This window comes from Petaurus breviceps, unplaced genomic scaffold, assembly GCF_028583685.1.
Source record: "Petaurus breviceps papuanus isolate PSGF00001 unplaced genomic scaffold, PetGlider_PUasm1.0 186, whole genome shotgun sequence".
NCBI classification, from domain to species: Eukaryota; Metazoa; Chordata; class Mammalia; order Diprotodontia; family Petauridae; genus Petaurus; species Petaurus breviceps.
In genome coordinates this window covers 10,000,966-10,016,197 of record NW_027185798.1, presented here as the reverse complement: position 1 = coordinate 10,016,197, position 15,232 = coordinate 10,000,966, and the positions used below count along the sequence as shown (strand labels likewise).

General features: G+C 43.4%; 1 long non-coding RNA gene across 1 annotated transcript; it reads right to left on the bottom strand.

The window, feature by feature from the left end:
• Positions 1 to 12,441: 12,441 nt before the first annotated feature.
• Positions 12,442 to 14,981, bottom strand: LOC138162078 (uncharacterized). The gene is made up of 3 exons (XR_011168532.1): positions 14,879 to 14,981; positions 13,615 to 13,806; positions 12,442 to 13,223 (listed from the first exon to the last, which is right to left on the bottom strand). It is a non-coding gene; the product is annotated as an uncharacterized lncRNA (long non-coding RNA).
• Between the last annotated feature and the right edge of the window lie 251 nt (positions 14,982 to 15,232).

The following is a 15,232-nucleotide window of genomic DNA, read 5'->3' as shown; positions in this document are numbered from 1 at the left end:
TGTAAAATGTTTGGGGGCAAAGTGGAATTGAGACCAATTTCCTAACATTCGTTTTGGAGGGCAATATTGGCCAACATTATTGAACTGATATGAAGTTACTCCGTTAGCCCGTTGGGGTCGGTGCCCCCTTTCAATTCTAAATCTGAACAAAAGGCAGTTTCCATCAAAGAAAAAAAAAACCACTTCTGTCTTTTAGGGGGAAAAACCATGCAAATGAATGAAAAATCCTAATATGATTCATCTTTTAGATAGATGGTTATGGTTGCCTGGGGAATTTTTTTTCCTCTGCAAGAAAAGACCTGTTTCTGCTTTAGATCTTGAAGATTAACCTAAAAATATTCTGACCTGAAATTCCATTGCACTGGCATGCTCAGGAAAGGAAATCCATCAAAAAAATATATCCCCTACCTCAGTCCCTCAATCTCATTGGAATTGAGATCAATGTCGAAGCCAAGGTAAGCATGTCATCTCTACCGGCAGGTATGGCAGTAGGGAAACTCAAGTAGGCAGCAACCCCACTGACATCTTCAGGTGTTGTTTACGTGTGTTCACAATCGAGTTGTCAAGGTAAAGCAGAAGGTACTAGCACAAAATAGACCCCAATGAGAAGGGAGGCCAGGGAGAAAATCAGCAGCCAATTCATGGCTTGGCACTTAAGCTCCTGTTTCTGATTCAGCTACCTGGCACCAGACCAGCTGCCTTCTCCAAAGGAAAACATAAAAAATCAACATGGAAGGCCATCGCTTTCTCTTTCTTTCATGCTCAACGCCAAAAAGACATTCCTGCTGCTGTTCTAATTGGAGGAACATGGTTGTCAGGGTCCCCTAACTCTGACTGCCAAAGTCTCCTGGATGCTGATGCAGATACACCCTGAGGGCAAGACAGTAGCTCATCCTGAACTTTCTCAGGGTCACAGACACCATTTATTCCTTGGTATTGCTGAAAGAATCCTGAATTTGGAGTCAAAAAAACTTCCGTCCATTGTCCAATTCTTGTATTTATCTTTCATCTGTATGACCCTGAGCAAGTCATTTCTCTACTCTAATATGAATGGGTCATCCTAGAGAATGTCTAGAATCTCTTTCAGCATGAAACCCTGTGATCTCAGGTTGTTCTATCATAACTTAGCCCTCAGGATTGGATATAGTGAATGTCAAGCACTTAGGTGCACGCACGCACGCACGCTTCAGATTACCAGGAGATTGTGACCCAGTCATCACCACAAGCTTCTCCTAGCTCCTTCCTCCTGCTATTGTTAATTATAATCTCTGTGAATCAACCAGGGAATAATCTTGTCCAAGAGTCCCCAACAGCAGTCACTGTTTGCTTTCTTTACACATCAGATCCTTGGCTCAGAGCTGGGGAGCCTGTGGCCTCGAGGCCACATGTGGCCACCTCAGTCCCCAAGTGCAGCCCTTTGACTGAATCAAGACTTCACAGAACTAATCTCTGTAATAAAAGCCAAGTCAAGGCTTAGCTACCAAAGTCTCAAGCTAGAATGCCAGTACAATCAGCAAGGCTAAATAAACCTAACTGCTTTCAGTAGCCCCTGAACATTGGATGCCCTAAAGGGCAGCCTCCAGCCTAACACAGGGCACAGCCCTACCTGGGCTCTGTCCCACCTCCAAGTCCTACTATGAAGCTACATTTCCATTATACCATCTGGAGCCCGTAATAAAAGAGTCTCTGAAAAAGGCAAACAGCTTGACAGAGAGTTATATGGACCATAAGGAGTGGCTCTTGTAAACCAAGCAACCATCTGATACACCACCAGAATGGATCCCCATGCCCTCAGCTCTAATCAGCTCCTTGATCAACTGGAATTTCCCAGACCTAGAGTTAGCAAGTTTACACCTCTTGTTTCCCTAGTCCTGGGAGACTAGAGGTTCCTGTCAAGCTATACAAAGGGCCATAAGGAATCTGAGAACAGTTCAGACTACTAAAAGGGTAAAAATCTTTCCATTGCTGAACTAGAAACAGCCATAGAAATACTCCCAAAATGGGAAAGGTTCCAATCCAAGCAAAAGTCTTTCAGAGGCATCCTTGGTTTGCATCAATCTATAGAAAAGAAGAGAAAGTGTTGCAAAAAAAAAATCCATGCCAATTAGCAAGCCCCATGTGCCTAATTACACTTCTCATGGATCATTGGTTCTGCCAAATATGGCCCCATCCAACTGTTGTTGAGTGTCTCCAGCCATTTTCAACATGTGCAGAGAGTCTGCAAAGTTGCCCTTCTCTCTCCATGGCTTGGGCTACTTTACGTGGAAGTGCTTTTTATAGGGAAACAACTTCTGAAAGAAAGTTCAATTCAAATCCCTCCACAGTGGCTATTTTATGTAAGAGGGGAGTTTGTTTTTACAAGGTCTTTGAGGATAGGAACTGATTTTCTTTGTTTCCTCAAGGGCTAGCACTGTGCCTGGCACATAGGAAATAAAAGAATTATTGGTTGACTTTTGGGGAAGGAGGGGAGGTTTGTTTTGTTTTAAGACTGGCTCTCCCTATGTGACTGAGGCTCTAAATACAGTATCCACTCATGGCCCAATGCCACTTCCCACCTTCATCCCTGGTGTCTTACACATACTTCAGAATGGATTTTTGATTCCCTCAATTTAAGGTTCTTTCTAATGTGTTTAACCTAGGGTTTCCAGCCTGATACATTTATATTAGACTCATTGGGGTGAGAACCTCCTTAGACCTCATTGGTGGTGAGAATGTTTCCTTGATGCTTCATAAAAGGAGGTGCTATGTCAACTTGGAGAAAGAGAGGCATTCTTTTTGCTTTATTTTTGCTTCCTTCTTTGAGAGAGGACACACAGGGAACCAGACCTTCTTCAGGGAGAAGTTTGGGGAAAAAGACAGAGACAGAGAGAAACAAATAAGTACAGAAAGAGACAGAGACAAAGATAGAGACAAAGACAGAATTATAGAGACAGAGAGAAAAGACTCTAAGAAGTGTCAGATACATAAAGAAGCTAGGACCTCAACATGTCCCTGCTTACCAGTTTGCCATCATAGAGATTTGGGGGAATATCCCCTTGGGCAACATAGGGGATTCTCTCTTTAGGTTGAACATAAATATCTCACTCCCAGTGGGAGAGCTAATTCACCCGGGGTGGAGTGTTGTCTGATATTCTGCTTTGTTTGTTATCTACTAACATAAAGGGCTTTGCTGGCTATTCACTATCTGTGATGGTCTTTTGTGTAACTAGCATTCAGTTACACAAAGCCTGCAAATATGAACTTTCAGCACCCCTTCCTTTCATTTTTAATGAATTTAAAGGACAATGATCAGGGAATCAGCTTGAATCTTTAAAAAAAAAAGTCCCTCATAGACTACCAATATTTAGGAAAGATGAATATTGCTCTAATCGTGTCCCCCTATCTTTGAGGAGAGGAGAGTGGCTAGCCTCAGGGTCATCTTCTGTTATTCTCCAAGCAGCAATCAAAGGTTTGCTGAGGTGTAGGAGTGGTCAATATTCCAGAGCTATCCATCCCTCTCCATAAGCCATATTTAGACAATCTATGCAAACACACACACCTAGCCTACATAGACACAGATACACTTTACGTGTGAAAATCACAACCCATCCATGACTCCCTTTCTTAGGACTGTCATCCATGACCTCCTGAAAATAAACACCTAGAAGTCTGCATAATGTGCTAGGGACTTGTCCTTTTCAACAGTGCACGGACACCAGTAATGTCCCTAGTCTGTTCATCATGGGATCCTAGATTCATGCTAGAAGATATCATACAAGATCATCTAATAAGTGCTTGATAAATGTGTGCCCACTCATCCAATAACCTCATTTTACAGATGAGGAAACTGAGCCCCTAGGAAGTTAAGTAACCTACAGGTTCATAGCTCTAGACCTAGAAGTGACCTCAGAGACCATTTAGCAATAACCACAACAGCAACTAACATTTATAGAGAGCTTACTGTGCGTCAGGCATGGTGCTAAGTGATTTACAATTATTATTTCAGTTGATCTTCCCAACCTGGGAGGTCAGTGCTATTATTATCTCCATTTTACAGATGAGTAACCTGAGGCAAACAGAGGTTAAGTGACTTGGCCAAGGTCACACTGCTAAGAAGTAGCAGGATTAGGATTCAAGTCTAAGTCCTCTGATTCAAATTCTAGCACTTTTTCTACTGCGTCACATTCTTCCCCTCAGATCCCTTGGTTTTTGGTCCATGATCAGCAAATCTTTTTGGTTTTCCATTTACAAATTCCTCTGATGTATGCCTTGCTAGTTTATGCAATGGATAGAGTGCTAGACTTGGGGCTGGGGAGACCTGAATTCAAATCCTGCCTCAGACCCTTACTAGCTGCATGACTCTAGACAAGTCACTTAACCCCTCTCAGGCTCAGTTTCCTCATCTGTAAAATGGGTATAACAAAGCATCTGCTTCCCAGGATTATTGTGAGGCTCAATGAAATCATTTGTCAAATGTTTTAGAAACCTCAAAGCTCTCTCTCTCTCTCTCTCTCTCTCTCTCTCTCTATATATATATATATATATATATATATACTCTAGCCTTTGGAGGAGCTCCCATCTCAGTTCTTCTGGGACTTTGGCATTCCACAAGTCAGAACTACAGACCATCACCAGAAGAGCATCACATTAGAAAGAGCACCTTCCTCCCAATGTTTATCAGGTGCTTGACACTTTGGGATGGACATGAGCTGTGATTCTACTCATTTCTGGAGCTCGCCATGAGAAAATACTTCATAAGGCAGATTTGCTCCAACACGGCAGCTTTTACTCCAAGAGAGCTGCTTCAGACCCCAAGGGTTTAAGCAGCTTAGCCAGGATCACACAACTACTAAGTAGCAGAGGCAGATTTTGAACACAGGTCTTCCTGACTCAGGCAGACTGTCTATCCATTACATCACCCTGTGTCTCAACTTATGCATCTAAGGATAAGAAGCAGACCTATGATTTCATTAGTATAAGGACCTCCTGAGTGAGGAAGGACCCCTTTACAAATGCACAGCAGCATCTTTTTTAAAACTAACAGTAGGAGATTGGTTCCAGAGCCCTCCTTGCTGAGGGAAGCAGAATTTGAATCCATCTGTTCCTGACCTAAAGGCCATTTCCTTTTTCATTTCATCTTGCTGTCCTTCTTTAAAAATCTATGGAATTAAATACTCCCACACCCAATGCCAAGGAGGAAACCTTATCAAACCATTCTGACTGAAAGGTCAACTATTAAATATGTTCCCCTCACGCTTCATTAGGTTGCTGATCCCCCCAAGCTGTTACTGACCCCCCCTTATCCTTTTTCTTGTATAGATAATAGACAGACAGATAGATGATAGATAGATAGATGAATGAATAGATAGATATTTTGTATTTCATTATATATGTCCATGCCATAATCCCTCATAGAAGGTAAGCCCCTTGAGGGTAAGGACTATTTCATTTTTCTCTTTGTATTACCAATGGCTGGCACATGGTAGGTACTTAAAAATGCTGATTGATTGATTGATTGATTGATTGATTGATTGACTGATTCAAAGATTAGAGAATGGAAAGGTTCAGAATTTAACAAAAAGGAATGACTCTCTAATGGTAAAATTCCTGGTCTGGTGTCATCTGAGTAGGAAAAATATTTGGAGAAGCTCCTGGGGCCCATTCAATCATACTCAAATGAGCGACCATATGTGAATCCAGCAAGCATTAATGACACGTTTCCTGGATGAAACCACTTCAAAGACTAAAATGCCATGCAAATGTCACTATGGAGGTTGGCATTGCTCTCCTTTTGTTGAAAATAAAGACCTTCCCTTTGGGAAAACCCCTGCCTTGAGTGGAAAAGTACCATTGCCTGGACTCCATGGTCTTCCAAAACTCTGACTTCTCATGCAGCTCCTCCCTTACTAAATTCAAACTCTGGAAGCTGTTGCTCAAAGCTCTTCATTATCTGACCACAATTCTCTCCCTCTCTCCCTCTCTCCCTCTCTCCCTCTCTCTCCCTCCCTCTCTCTCTCTCTCTCTCTCTCTGTCTCTCTCTCTGTCTCTCTCTCTCTCTCTCTCTCTCTCTCTCTCTCTCTCTCTCTCTCTCTCTCTCTCTCTCTCTCTCTCTCTCTCTCTCTCTCTCTCTCTCTCTCTCTCTCTCTCTCTCTCTCTCTCTCACACACACACACACACACACACACACACACACACATATTTCACAGATGAGCAAAATTAATCTCAGGGAAGTTAAGTCTAATGCAATGAAAAAATGACTGCTTTTGGAGTCAAAGGACCTGGGTAAAGATTAAACCTGAGTTAGCCATATCAAATCCTTGGACTCTTGAATTTGTGGGCCACTTTGAGATATCCTTAACGTTTTTTTTTTAAACTCACAAGGGTCTTAATTAAAAAAGATAGAGGCAGATTAAATCAGACCTAAACTTCCAGCTAATTTTAAATATGCACCAATAAAAAAATAATAAGGCCTTATAACCTACCGAATGTGCATTACCTTTTGTGTTTCTTTAATGATTTCGAAAAGGTGAGTCTCTGCTGGGTGGCAGACTGGTTCAGCTCAGATAGTCTCTGAGCACCACTGTGGACTGAGCACCTCGTCAAGAGAACTAATTAGCTTGACCTTCTGTTTGCCCAATCATAAGAGCACCATCTGAAATTTTTCTGTCCCTCTCAGAGCCTACCCACCAAGAACTGACTTTCTATTCATGTGAACCAATTAAAAAATAGACATGACGGAGACCTGAGTCCCTGAGTACAACTATGACTGATGAGGCCTGAAAGGCTCCCATTTCCTCCTGGAGCTCTCCCTCTTCGGCAAGCTGAAATGATAATAAAGCAAAGTAACCATCCTGTATGTCTGATGGCCCTTGTCCCTGCTTCCCTCCCAGCATCTTCCACTCCAAGCCGGACATTTTCAAGGTTGATTTTTCTTGTTGTTATTTTCTGGCTGGCTCAAAGGCCTTGAGGGGCCTTGTTGATTAGTTTCTGACTGAACCAGAAATAGAATTTCTGGTCTTCTGGACTCAAGGATGGAATTGAAAACTTCTCTGAAATGAGAACTTGGGGGCGAAAGAAAGAAACCACTTGGAAGCCCTGCATGGGAGCTAATGAGATGGTAAAAACAGATGAAAGCCTGAGCCCTAAAACTCAATTTAAAATCCTGGAAGTTTCACCCCAAAATCATATCTTTGGGTTCATTTTGCCCCTTAACCAAGTTTCTTCTGATAACTTCAGAACATAACCCACGTCTAGATCCCTCGGCAGTTCCCATGCAAGCATTCAAGGTAACAGTACATGCTGAGGCTATTTCTCTACTGTACCCACCCTACCCCCAAATAATTCTAACATTTGCTACTTTTCCTGCACATCCCTGGGCCAGAAACTTAACCTCTCTCGGCCTCAGTTTCCTCAATTCTAAAACAAAGGCATTAGACTAGATGACCCCACTTACCCCTAAATCTCTTATTCTATGACTTTGTAGGGATACCCAGGTTTCATGCCACAGAAAACATAACAAAGGTACTCACAGCTGTGCATAAACAGTTGGTCCAGGCTTGTTTCCCTTTCTAGTGATTCCCATCTTTCACTCCATAGACCTACCCAACCCTCCAGTCTTACGGAATTCATCTAAAGACGTTGACTCTCCTTGGAAAGAAAATTAACTTACAGTTGTTAGCTCACGTCTCCTAATGAGATAGATGGCTGGACTTGGAGTCAGAAAGACCTGAGTTCAAGTTCACCCTCAGTTACTAGTTGTAAGATTCTTGACAAATCACTTAACTCCTTTCAGCCTCAGTTTCCTCACCTCTAAAATGGGGATAATACCATCCACATGCCAGGTGGGTGGCACTTCATAAATGCTAGGTATAATTGCTGTTGTTATTATAGCTATTTTTACAAACAAATGCCATTTTCATCCCCAGGGACTTCTATAGGTCTCTAGCATTATAGAGCTATAATTAAGTATTTGAGGTCTCCTCAGGAAGCAAATGAACTCGGAATTGTTAGACGCAACTCCCTTCCAGTTATGCCTGAATGATCTCACCTGAATAACCCAGAGAAGCTGTGGAGCCAAAGTCCAGGTTTGTCCTCCACACTGTGGTTCAGTCCCTTGCTGCTCCCCCAATCCTGAAATTGTGAGAGACCCTCTGGTAGGAAACCGAGGTTTGGGAACTTTCACCACTCAACCATTTTCACAGATGCCATCCCTGGGCCAAGAGTTCTGCCAATGCTCATCCACCTCTTAGATCAGTAACTTAAGTCCAGGGGTTTTTTGCTCCCTTTTGTGTCTGTTTCTCCATGGCTACCTACCATCTCTAGGGCTAGTGAGAGGCACTAGTCAGTCCTTGAGGAGTCGTGCCTACCTCCCCAGGGATAGAAATCTATTCTCAAGGTTCTGATGGAGGGGCTAAGTTGGAAGGGATCTCAGAGGTCACCTACTGTCCCAAGCTGAGCAAGAAAGCCTCCTATGAAGCATCTGCTTGACTGCCTCCAGGAACTCACTACCTTAAGAGGCAGCCCATCTCATACTGTTAGGGCTTACTGTGAACCAATTCTTCTTTATTTTGAGTGGAATTTTTTCTCTCTACAATGGACATCTGTTGGTTATAGATCTTCCCTCTGAGGACCATCATGATGGCATAGTAAATAGGGCACTGGAATTAGAATTATGAAGACCTGACTTCAAATTCTGCCTTGGACACTTACTAGCTGTGTGACTTTGGGCAAGTCACTTAACCTACAAATGACTCAGTGTCTTTATCTGTCAAATGAAGCGGCTAGACTTGATGACCACTCAGGTCCCTTCTGGGTCTAAATATAGATCTTGTGTTCCCCTTTCTGATCTCTATCATCTATAGGAGCTTACTGTTATAAAACAGGAGCTGGTAGAGTTCTTAAGAGTTCGTTTTGTCCAACCCAACTCATTTGTTCATTTGACTGATTACAAATTGGGGTTCAGGGAAAGGAAATGGCTTCTCAATGCTAAAGTGTTAAATAACAGCTCATGGATTGGAACAAAGATCTTCTGACTTCTAATCCAGCCTCCATCCTCCACATCATACTGGTTACGACATTCAGCTTCACCTGCTGTAAAAATGCCAGTGTCTTGAAAGGATGATGCATTAAATTACTGTCAGTCTTTGATACTACAATATGAATTGGAGACAAGTCTTTTATTTTGGTTTGGCAGGGGGATAGTGGGAGATGATAGCTAGGGAAGATGTGAGGAAAACCTCAGCAGGGGCCATAGCTATGTTTCTTGTGGTGACTGTCCCACCTGGTCTTGTTTCTAGTTCATCTCTCACATACATCTTTTCTCCATTTGGGTACCACTAAGATTCAGGTCCTTATCACCTCTCCCATGGATTGTTACAATACCTTCAAAATTAGTCTCCCTGTTTTGAATCCCTCGATTCTTCAGCCTATTTTCCACTCAGTTGCTAAAATAATTTTTCTAAGGTGCACTTCTGACCACATCACATCCCCTATTCAAGAAAATTCTGTCACTTCCTAATTACCTCTAGGATAAAATATAGATTCATGTTGGATTATAAAACCCTTCCCAGTATGACTCCTGCCTACCTTTCCAGACCTGTTTCATATTATTCTCCTTCATGCACTCTATATATCAGAAAAACCAACTTATTATTTTCCAAACTCAACATTTAATCTCCCACCTCTGTGCCTTTGCCCTGCTTCCTTGGCTGCTTTCCCTCCTCACCTCCATCTCTTGGAATTACTGTCTTCCTTTAAGACTCAGTTTGGGTTCCCTTTCCTATGCATAGCCTGCAGTTCTCAAAGAGATGTTAAACAAAATTCTTTGGAGTTCTTTCCAAGCAGTATTTCTGTCACTTTTAAAAGACGTGTTTGTAGCTGCAACCACACTGGCATACCCAGGATGGCTGCTAGCACAGGTTTTTAGATCTGTTTTAATAGGAAAGATAGAATTTCAAGGGGTCAACAATCTTTTTAATTATATTCTTTAGTTCAGGGGAAAAGTCAGCACCCTAAACTTCAGAGAAAATCCAAACAAAGGAATAGAGAAAATACAAGCAGAGAAATAAAGACCAACAGACAGGACTTCTAACTATCTGATAAATTAGCACAGATCAGTAGACAGATCCAACTGTCTGACCAAAGCAATACATACATAGTTATCAGAGAGAGAAGCACCAACATCTGAATTTTTCAAAGCTGGGGGTGGGGGGGGGTGCTCTTTGATGGCTACCCAGAGTCTCATCTGGTTAAATCACAAGAACACTTCCAATGAGTGAGCCTGAAAACAAACTTGTAACCTCAGAGTATTTATACCCTTTTTAGAGCTAGAGGGCATCACAACCCTCATGACTCAGTGCCTAATTAGAAATTAACAAAAGGTGTGAAAGCCTTCCTACAAGCAAGCCTTCCCTAAGCAAGCTTCCCTTAATGGGCTCCAGGTGAGTCCTATTAATGAGTGGGGAAGATCTTAAATCCCATTAACATTACAGTGTTCCTGCTCTGACCTCTCTTTCATGGTGAGGTTTAGGTCTTTCTAAATGGATGGAAGAACTGCTTTCCCTGGCTCATCTTCTTTTTGAACATTCTGTAACCTAATACACACTTTGGGGAGGGGAGGGAAGGAGAGGAACAATCTTTGGCAAAGTCCACATTCATCATAGTCTGCATAGCCAGGCTCCTCTGCTACAGGGAACAAGCTGGGGCCAGAAACTTTGCCGATAGTTCTCAGCACAGATCTCAATCCACAAATCTGACAGCGCTTCAATTGTCCTAACCCCATGTCCGCTGGTCTGAGATGTCCTATCTCTTTCCAGATCATGATACATCTCTTTGCTCCTTTATCCACCTTCTTCCCTCCTTCTCCTATTCCCCTCACTCCCCTCTCCCTTTCATCTCTCTACCTTAATGTGTCTCTTTCTGTCTGTCTCTCCCCACATTTCTCTCTGTCTATATATATGCTAGCTATTGTGGTTTGCTATGCATTGAGTCTAGAAACAACCATGTGACATAGAAGCAATTATTATCCACATTTTACAAATGAGTAAACTGAGGCACAGAAAGTATTGGATGTCTTGCCCAGAATCATACTATAGCCATTAAGCATCTGAAACAGGATCTGAACTCAGCTTTCCTTCTCTCCATAACCAGAATTCTCTCACCCTACATCAGCAAGCTATGTCAAGTAGGGAGACCCTTCTCTCTCCTTGACCCCCAGTGGCCTGCCCCTTCACTGGCAACCCAAATTAATTACTTCCAAGAGAGGGTGACTATGTTGTTGAAAGTGGTGGGTGTTAGACACAAACCCAGAATACCTGAGCTAGAAGGAACCTGAGAGATCTCCTAGCCTAAGCTGCCATTTTAGACAGAAGTGATTTGCTCAAGGTCACAGCATCCATAAGTAGCAGACTCAGGGCTAGAATGAGGTCTTCTTTCAGGTGGAAGAACGGAGCCATTCCAAGCTTTTGGGCCATATCAGGTCATCAAAATGTTTCTTCCTTTGGACACTGGACATGGAATTGCATAGTTTAAGGAACTTCTGGATGGGGAACTCCCTCTCTTTGTATAGATTGACACTTTGTTAGCAATACACACACACACAACCACACACACACACACCCCCTACATATATATATATATATATGTATGTATGTATGTATGTATATTTATCTCTCTTTGTATAGATAGACAGTTTCTTAAATATACACACACACACACACACACACACACACACACCCCACGGATATATGGATGTCTATGTGTGTATATATATATATATATGTATGTGTGTATGTATGTATGTATGTATATATACATATATATCCTTAGAGAGTTGCCTAGACCACAGAGAGATGAAATAATTTGCCCAGGGTTCCTCAGTCAGTACATGTCAGAAGCATGAAACTCAAGTCCTCTTGGAGGCCAGCTCTTAATCTGCTACATCCCAATGTCTCTCCTTTATTTCTGAGGGAGAGAGGTGGGGGAGGAAGAGAGTGACAGACAGACAGAGAAGAGAAAGAAAGATAGAGAGAAATGGAGTGAGAGAGAGAGAAGCATCCACAGCCTCAGACAACAGTGACTTCACCTTGAAAGTTAGCTGACATCATTAGCACACGACGTAGGTCAGGGAAGCACGACAAGGACAGCTGTCAGTTAAGCCGGGCCCCTGACTATTTCCTCCCCCTCTCCAGGAGGTTTTACACTTCACCTAATCAGAACAGACAGCCTCTGTGTTTGGACCAGTGAGCTGCTGGGCTGACATCTGTTTGCTCTGCTTCCACAGTGAGAAGGCATTAGCAGAAGAGAGACTGGGACAGAAGGCGCCCTCCCCAAATATTAACACAGCATTTTAAAATCTCAGAATGATTACCAAGTATTTTGTCAGAGTTGTGCCCAAAAGGATGTAGAGAAGTCACATCTTTTATTTAACAGGAAAGCAAAAGTCTTTGTTCAGGGCCTCCTCTGAACAGAGCAGCGTTGTGAGAATATTCCAGAGCATACAAAGACACACAGGCAGGACCCATACCTGTCCTCAGGGAGCTTACTTCTGGAATCATAGGTTCATAGAATGGAAGGCTTAGAAGGAAACTCAAAAGGCACTTGGTCTAGCTCACACCTGAACGAGAATCCTCCCTTCAGCTTCCCTGACAAAGTGGTGCTCCAACCATTACTTGAAGACCTGCAGAGTTGGAAAGCTCACTACCTCCCTAAGCAGCCCATTTCACTTGTGGATAGATCTAATTGTTAGGAAGCTTTTCCCTGACATCAAACCTACATTATTCTCTTTTTTGCCGCCTAGATCTGTCTTTCATTCAGGTGGAACAAATCTAATCATTCTTCTAAATGATACCCCTCTGAAGTCCCTGATGGTCCTGTGACCCAAAGATACCAAAGAGGCTTGAAATGTCCCTGAATAGTCATCCCAGTCAAACCTGGGATGAGGAAACTGAGGCCCAGAAAGATTTATTAACTTGCCCAAAGTCATATAAGAAGTAAGTAGCAGAAGCAGGATCCCTTGTAGCTTCACTCCTGTGGTGAAAGAAAGTGAGACTTGAGCTTATCCACAAAAGATGGAGGGCAGCTGGATATAGTGGGTACAGAATGGAACTGGAAGTCAGGTCAGTCCGAGTACACATCCTTCCTCTGACATATATATATCTCCAGGACCCTGGACAACTCCTTTAGTTCCTCTAACCTTGATTTCCCCATCTGTCAAATGAGGATATTAATGTCTCCCTCCAGGATTCCTGTAAAAGTCAAGCAATATAATATGAATAAGGCACTCTGAAAACCTTAGCATTCTATAGACATGCACACGGTTATTATTAAGAAATGCCAGCCTCCTTTTCATTGGCTACTGATAATTGGAGAACTTTCTGAATAGAAGTGACTGCTCACAGTTTTCCTCACAGCAATCCTTCAAGTTGGGTGGTAGAGAGATTATTAGTCCCATTTTACAAATGAAACTCATAAAGATTAAGGAACTTGGGAGAGGGGGTATCATCAAGTATTTGAAGGGTTGTTATATGGAGAAGGAATGAGATTTGTTCTGTTTGGTCCCAGAGGGCAAAACCAGTAACCATCGAGGAGAGGTGGGGGAAGAGCTAAAAAGAGACCAATAAGAAAGCCATTCCTCACGGAAAGAGCTGTCCAGAAGTGTGAGGAGCTGCCTCCGAGGGGGCAAGCTCCCTCCTCAGAAATCCCCAGAAGCTGGATGTCCTCTTGTTAGTTGATGGCTCAAGCCACTGACATCCCTTGGGACTCTTGAATTCTGTCAGTGTGAAATCACAGCTTCCCTGGGCCCCAGTTCCCACACTTTAACATTATTTCCTGTAACATAAAGAGGCTGAATCAGATGGCTCCTCAGGTCCCTTCCAGCTCCAAATCTGTGATTCTATGAATGCAAGATGCCATCTACTCCCACACCTTTATTTGCTGTTGTTCAGTCTTTTCAGTCATGTCTGACTCTCTGTGAACCCATTTGGAGTTTTCTTGGCACAGATTCTGGAGCGGTTTGCCATTTTCTTCTATAGCTCATTTTACAGATGAGAAAACTGAGGCAAAGCAGAGTTAAGTGACTTGCCCAGGGTCATACAGCTAGTAAGTGTCTGAGGCCAGATTTGAAGTCCTGTCTTCCTGACTCCAGGGCTGGCACTCTGTGTCCTATGGAGTCACCTAACTGCGTGTGCACACACACGCACATGCGTACACACACACACACAGAGGTATGTGTGCATGTAAATATTGTGTGTGTGTGTGTGGTGTATTGAGCTCATCCACAAAAGGTGGAGGGCAGCTGGATATGGTGGGTACAGAATGGAACTAGAAGTCAGGTCAGTCCGGGTATACATCCTTCCTCTGCCACATGCATATATGTGTATATATACGCAAACACACCTACATATCCACTGCACCATCCAGCAGCTCCACCCTCGTTTTAGAGAGGAGAAAACGGAAGCCCAGGGAGGGGAAAACTCCATGTCAAGCCCTCACCGAGCACTGAGCACCTTTGGGAATGCCCATCTTCAGAGGACCCAGTCCCCGCCCTCCAACTGCTTACCCTCGGTAGGGGAGAATCAAGCTGCCCAGTTGTACTGTCAGCAGTAGAGTGAGCTCTCGAACCCTGAGCCTTTGCCTCCCAGCCCAGCAAGATTTCCACTCTGTGTTGTCCCCAATCAGGAAGACCCAAGTTAAAATTCTACCTCAGGCCTTTACTAGCTGTGTGACCCTGGGCAAGTCAATTGGCCTCTCTTAGTCCCAGTGTCCTTATCTGTAAAATGGGGTTAATAGTAGCTCTAACAAGGCTGTTGTGAGGCTGAAAACTTTTCTAGTCTTAAAACACCTTATAAATTAGTTATTGTTGTTATCACTATTTCCCACTTCAGTGGGGAGGTTTCTGTACCTCACGCATCTGCTGCCTCACCAGCGCTGCCAAGCACCAAGCTGGACACTTTCTGGCCCCTCCGTAAAGACCTTTGATTTGATGTCCTTTGACGTCCCTGATCTGTTTAAACACAAGCCAATCAAACCAGCCCCTCCATGGCCCACCCCCCCACTCTCCTCCCATCCTCCCCCAGCCCCCACCACGTCTCTCACTGCTTCAGTCACCCCAAATGCAAAGGGGGAGAAACAGCCCCAAATCGCAGAGGCCACAGTTGGCCGGTTCCCTCCCTGGCTGCTCAGAGCATTTCTTCAGAGCCCAAGATGAAAGACAGGCTGTCCTCCTGAGGCCCGTGTACAGCACGAAATGTACCAG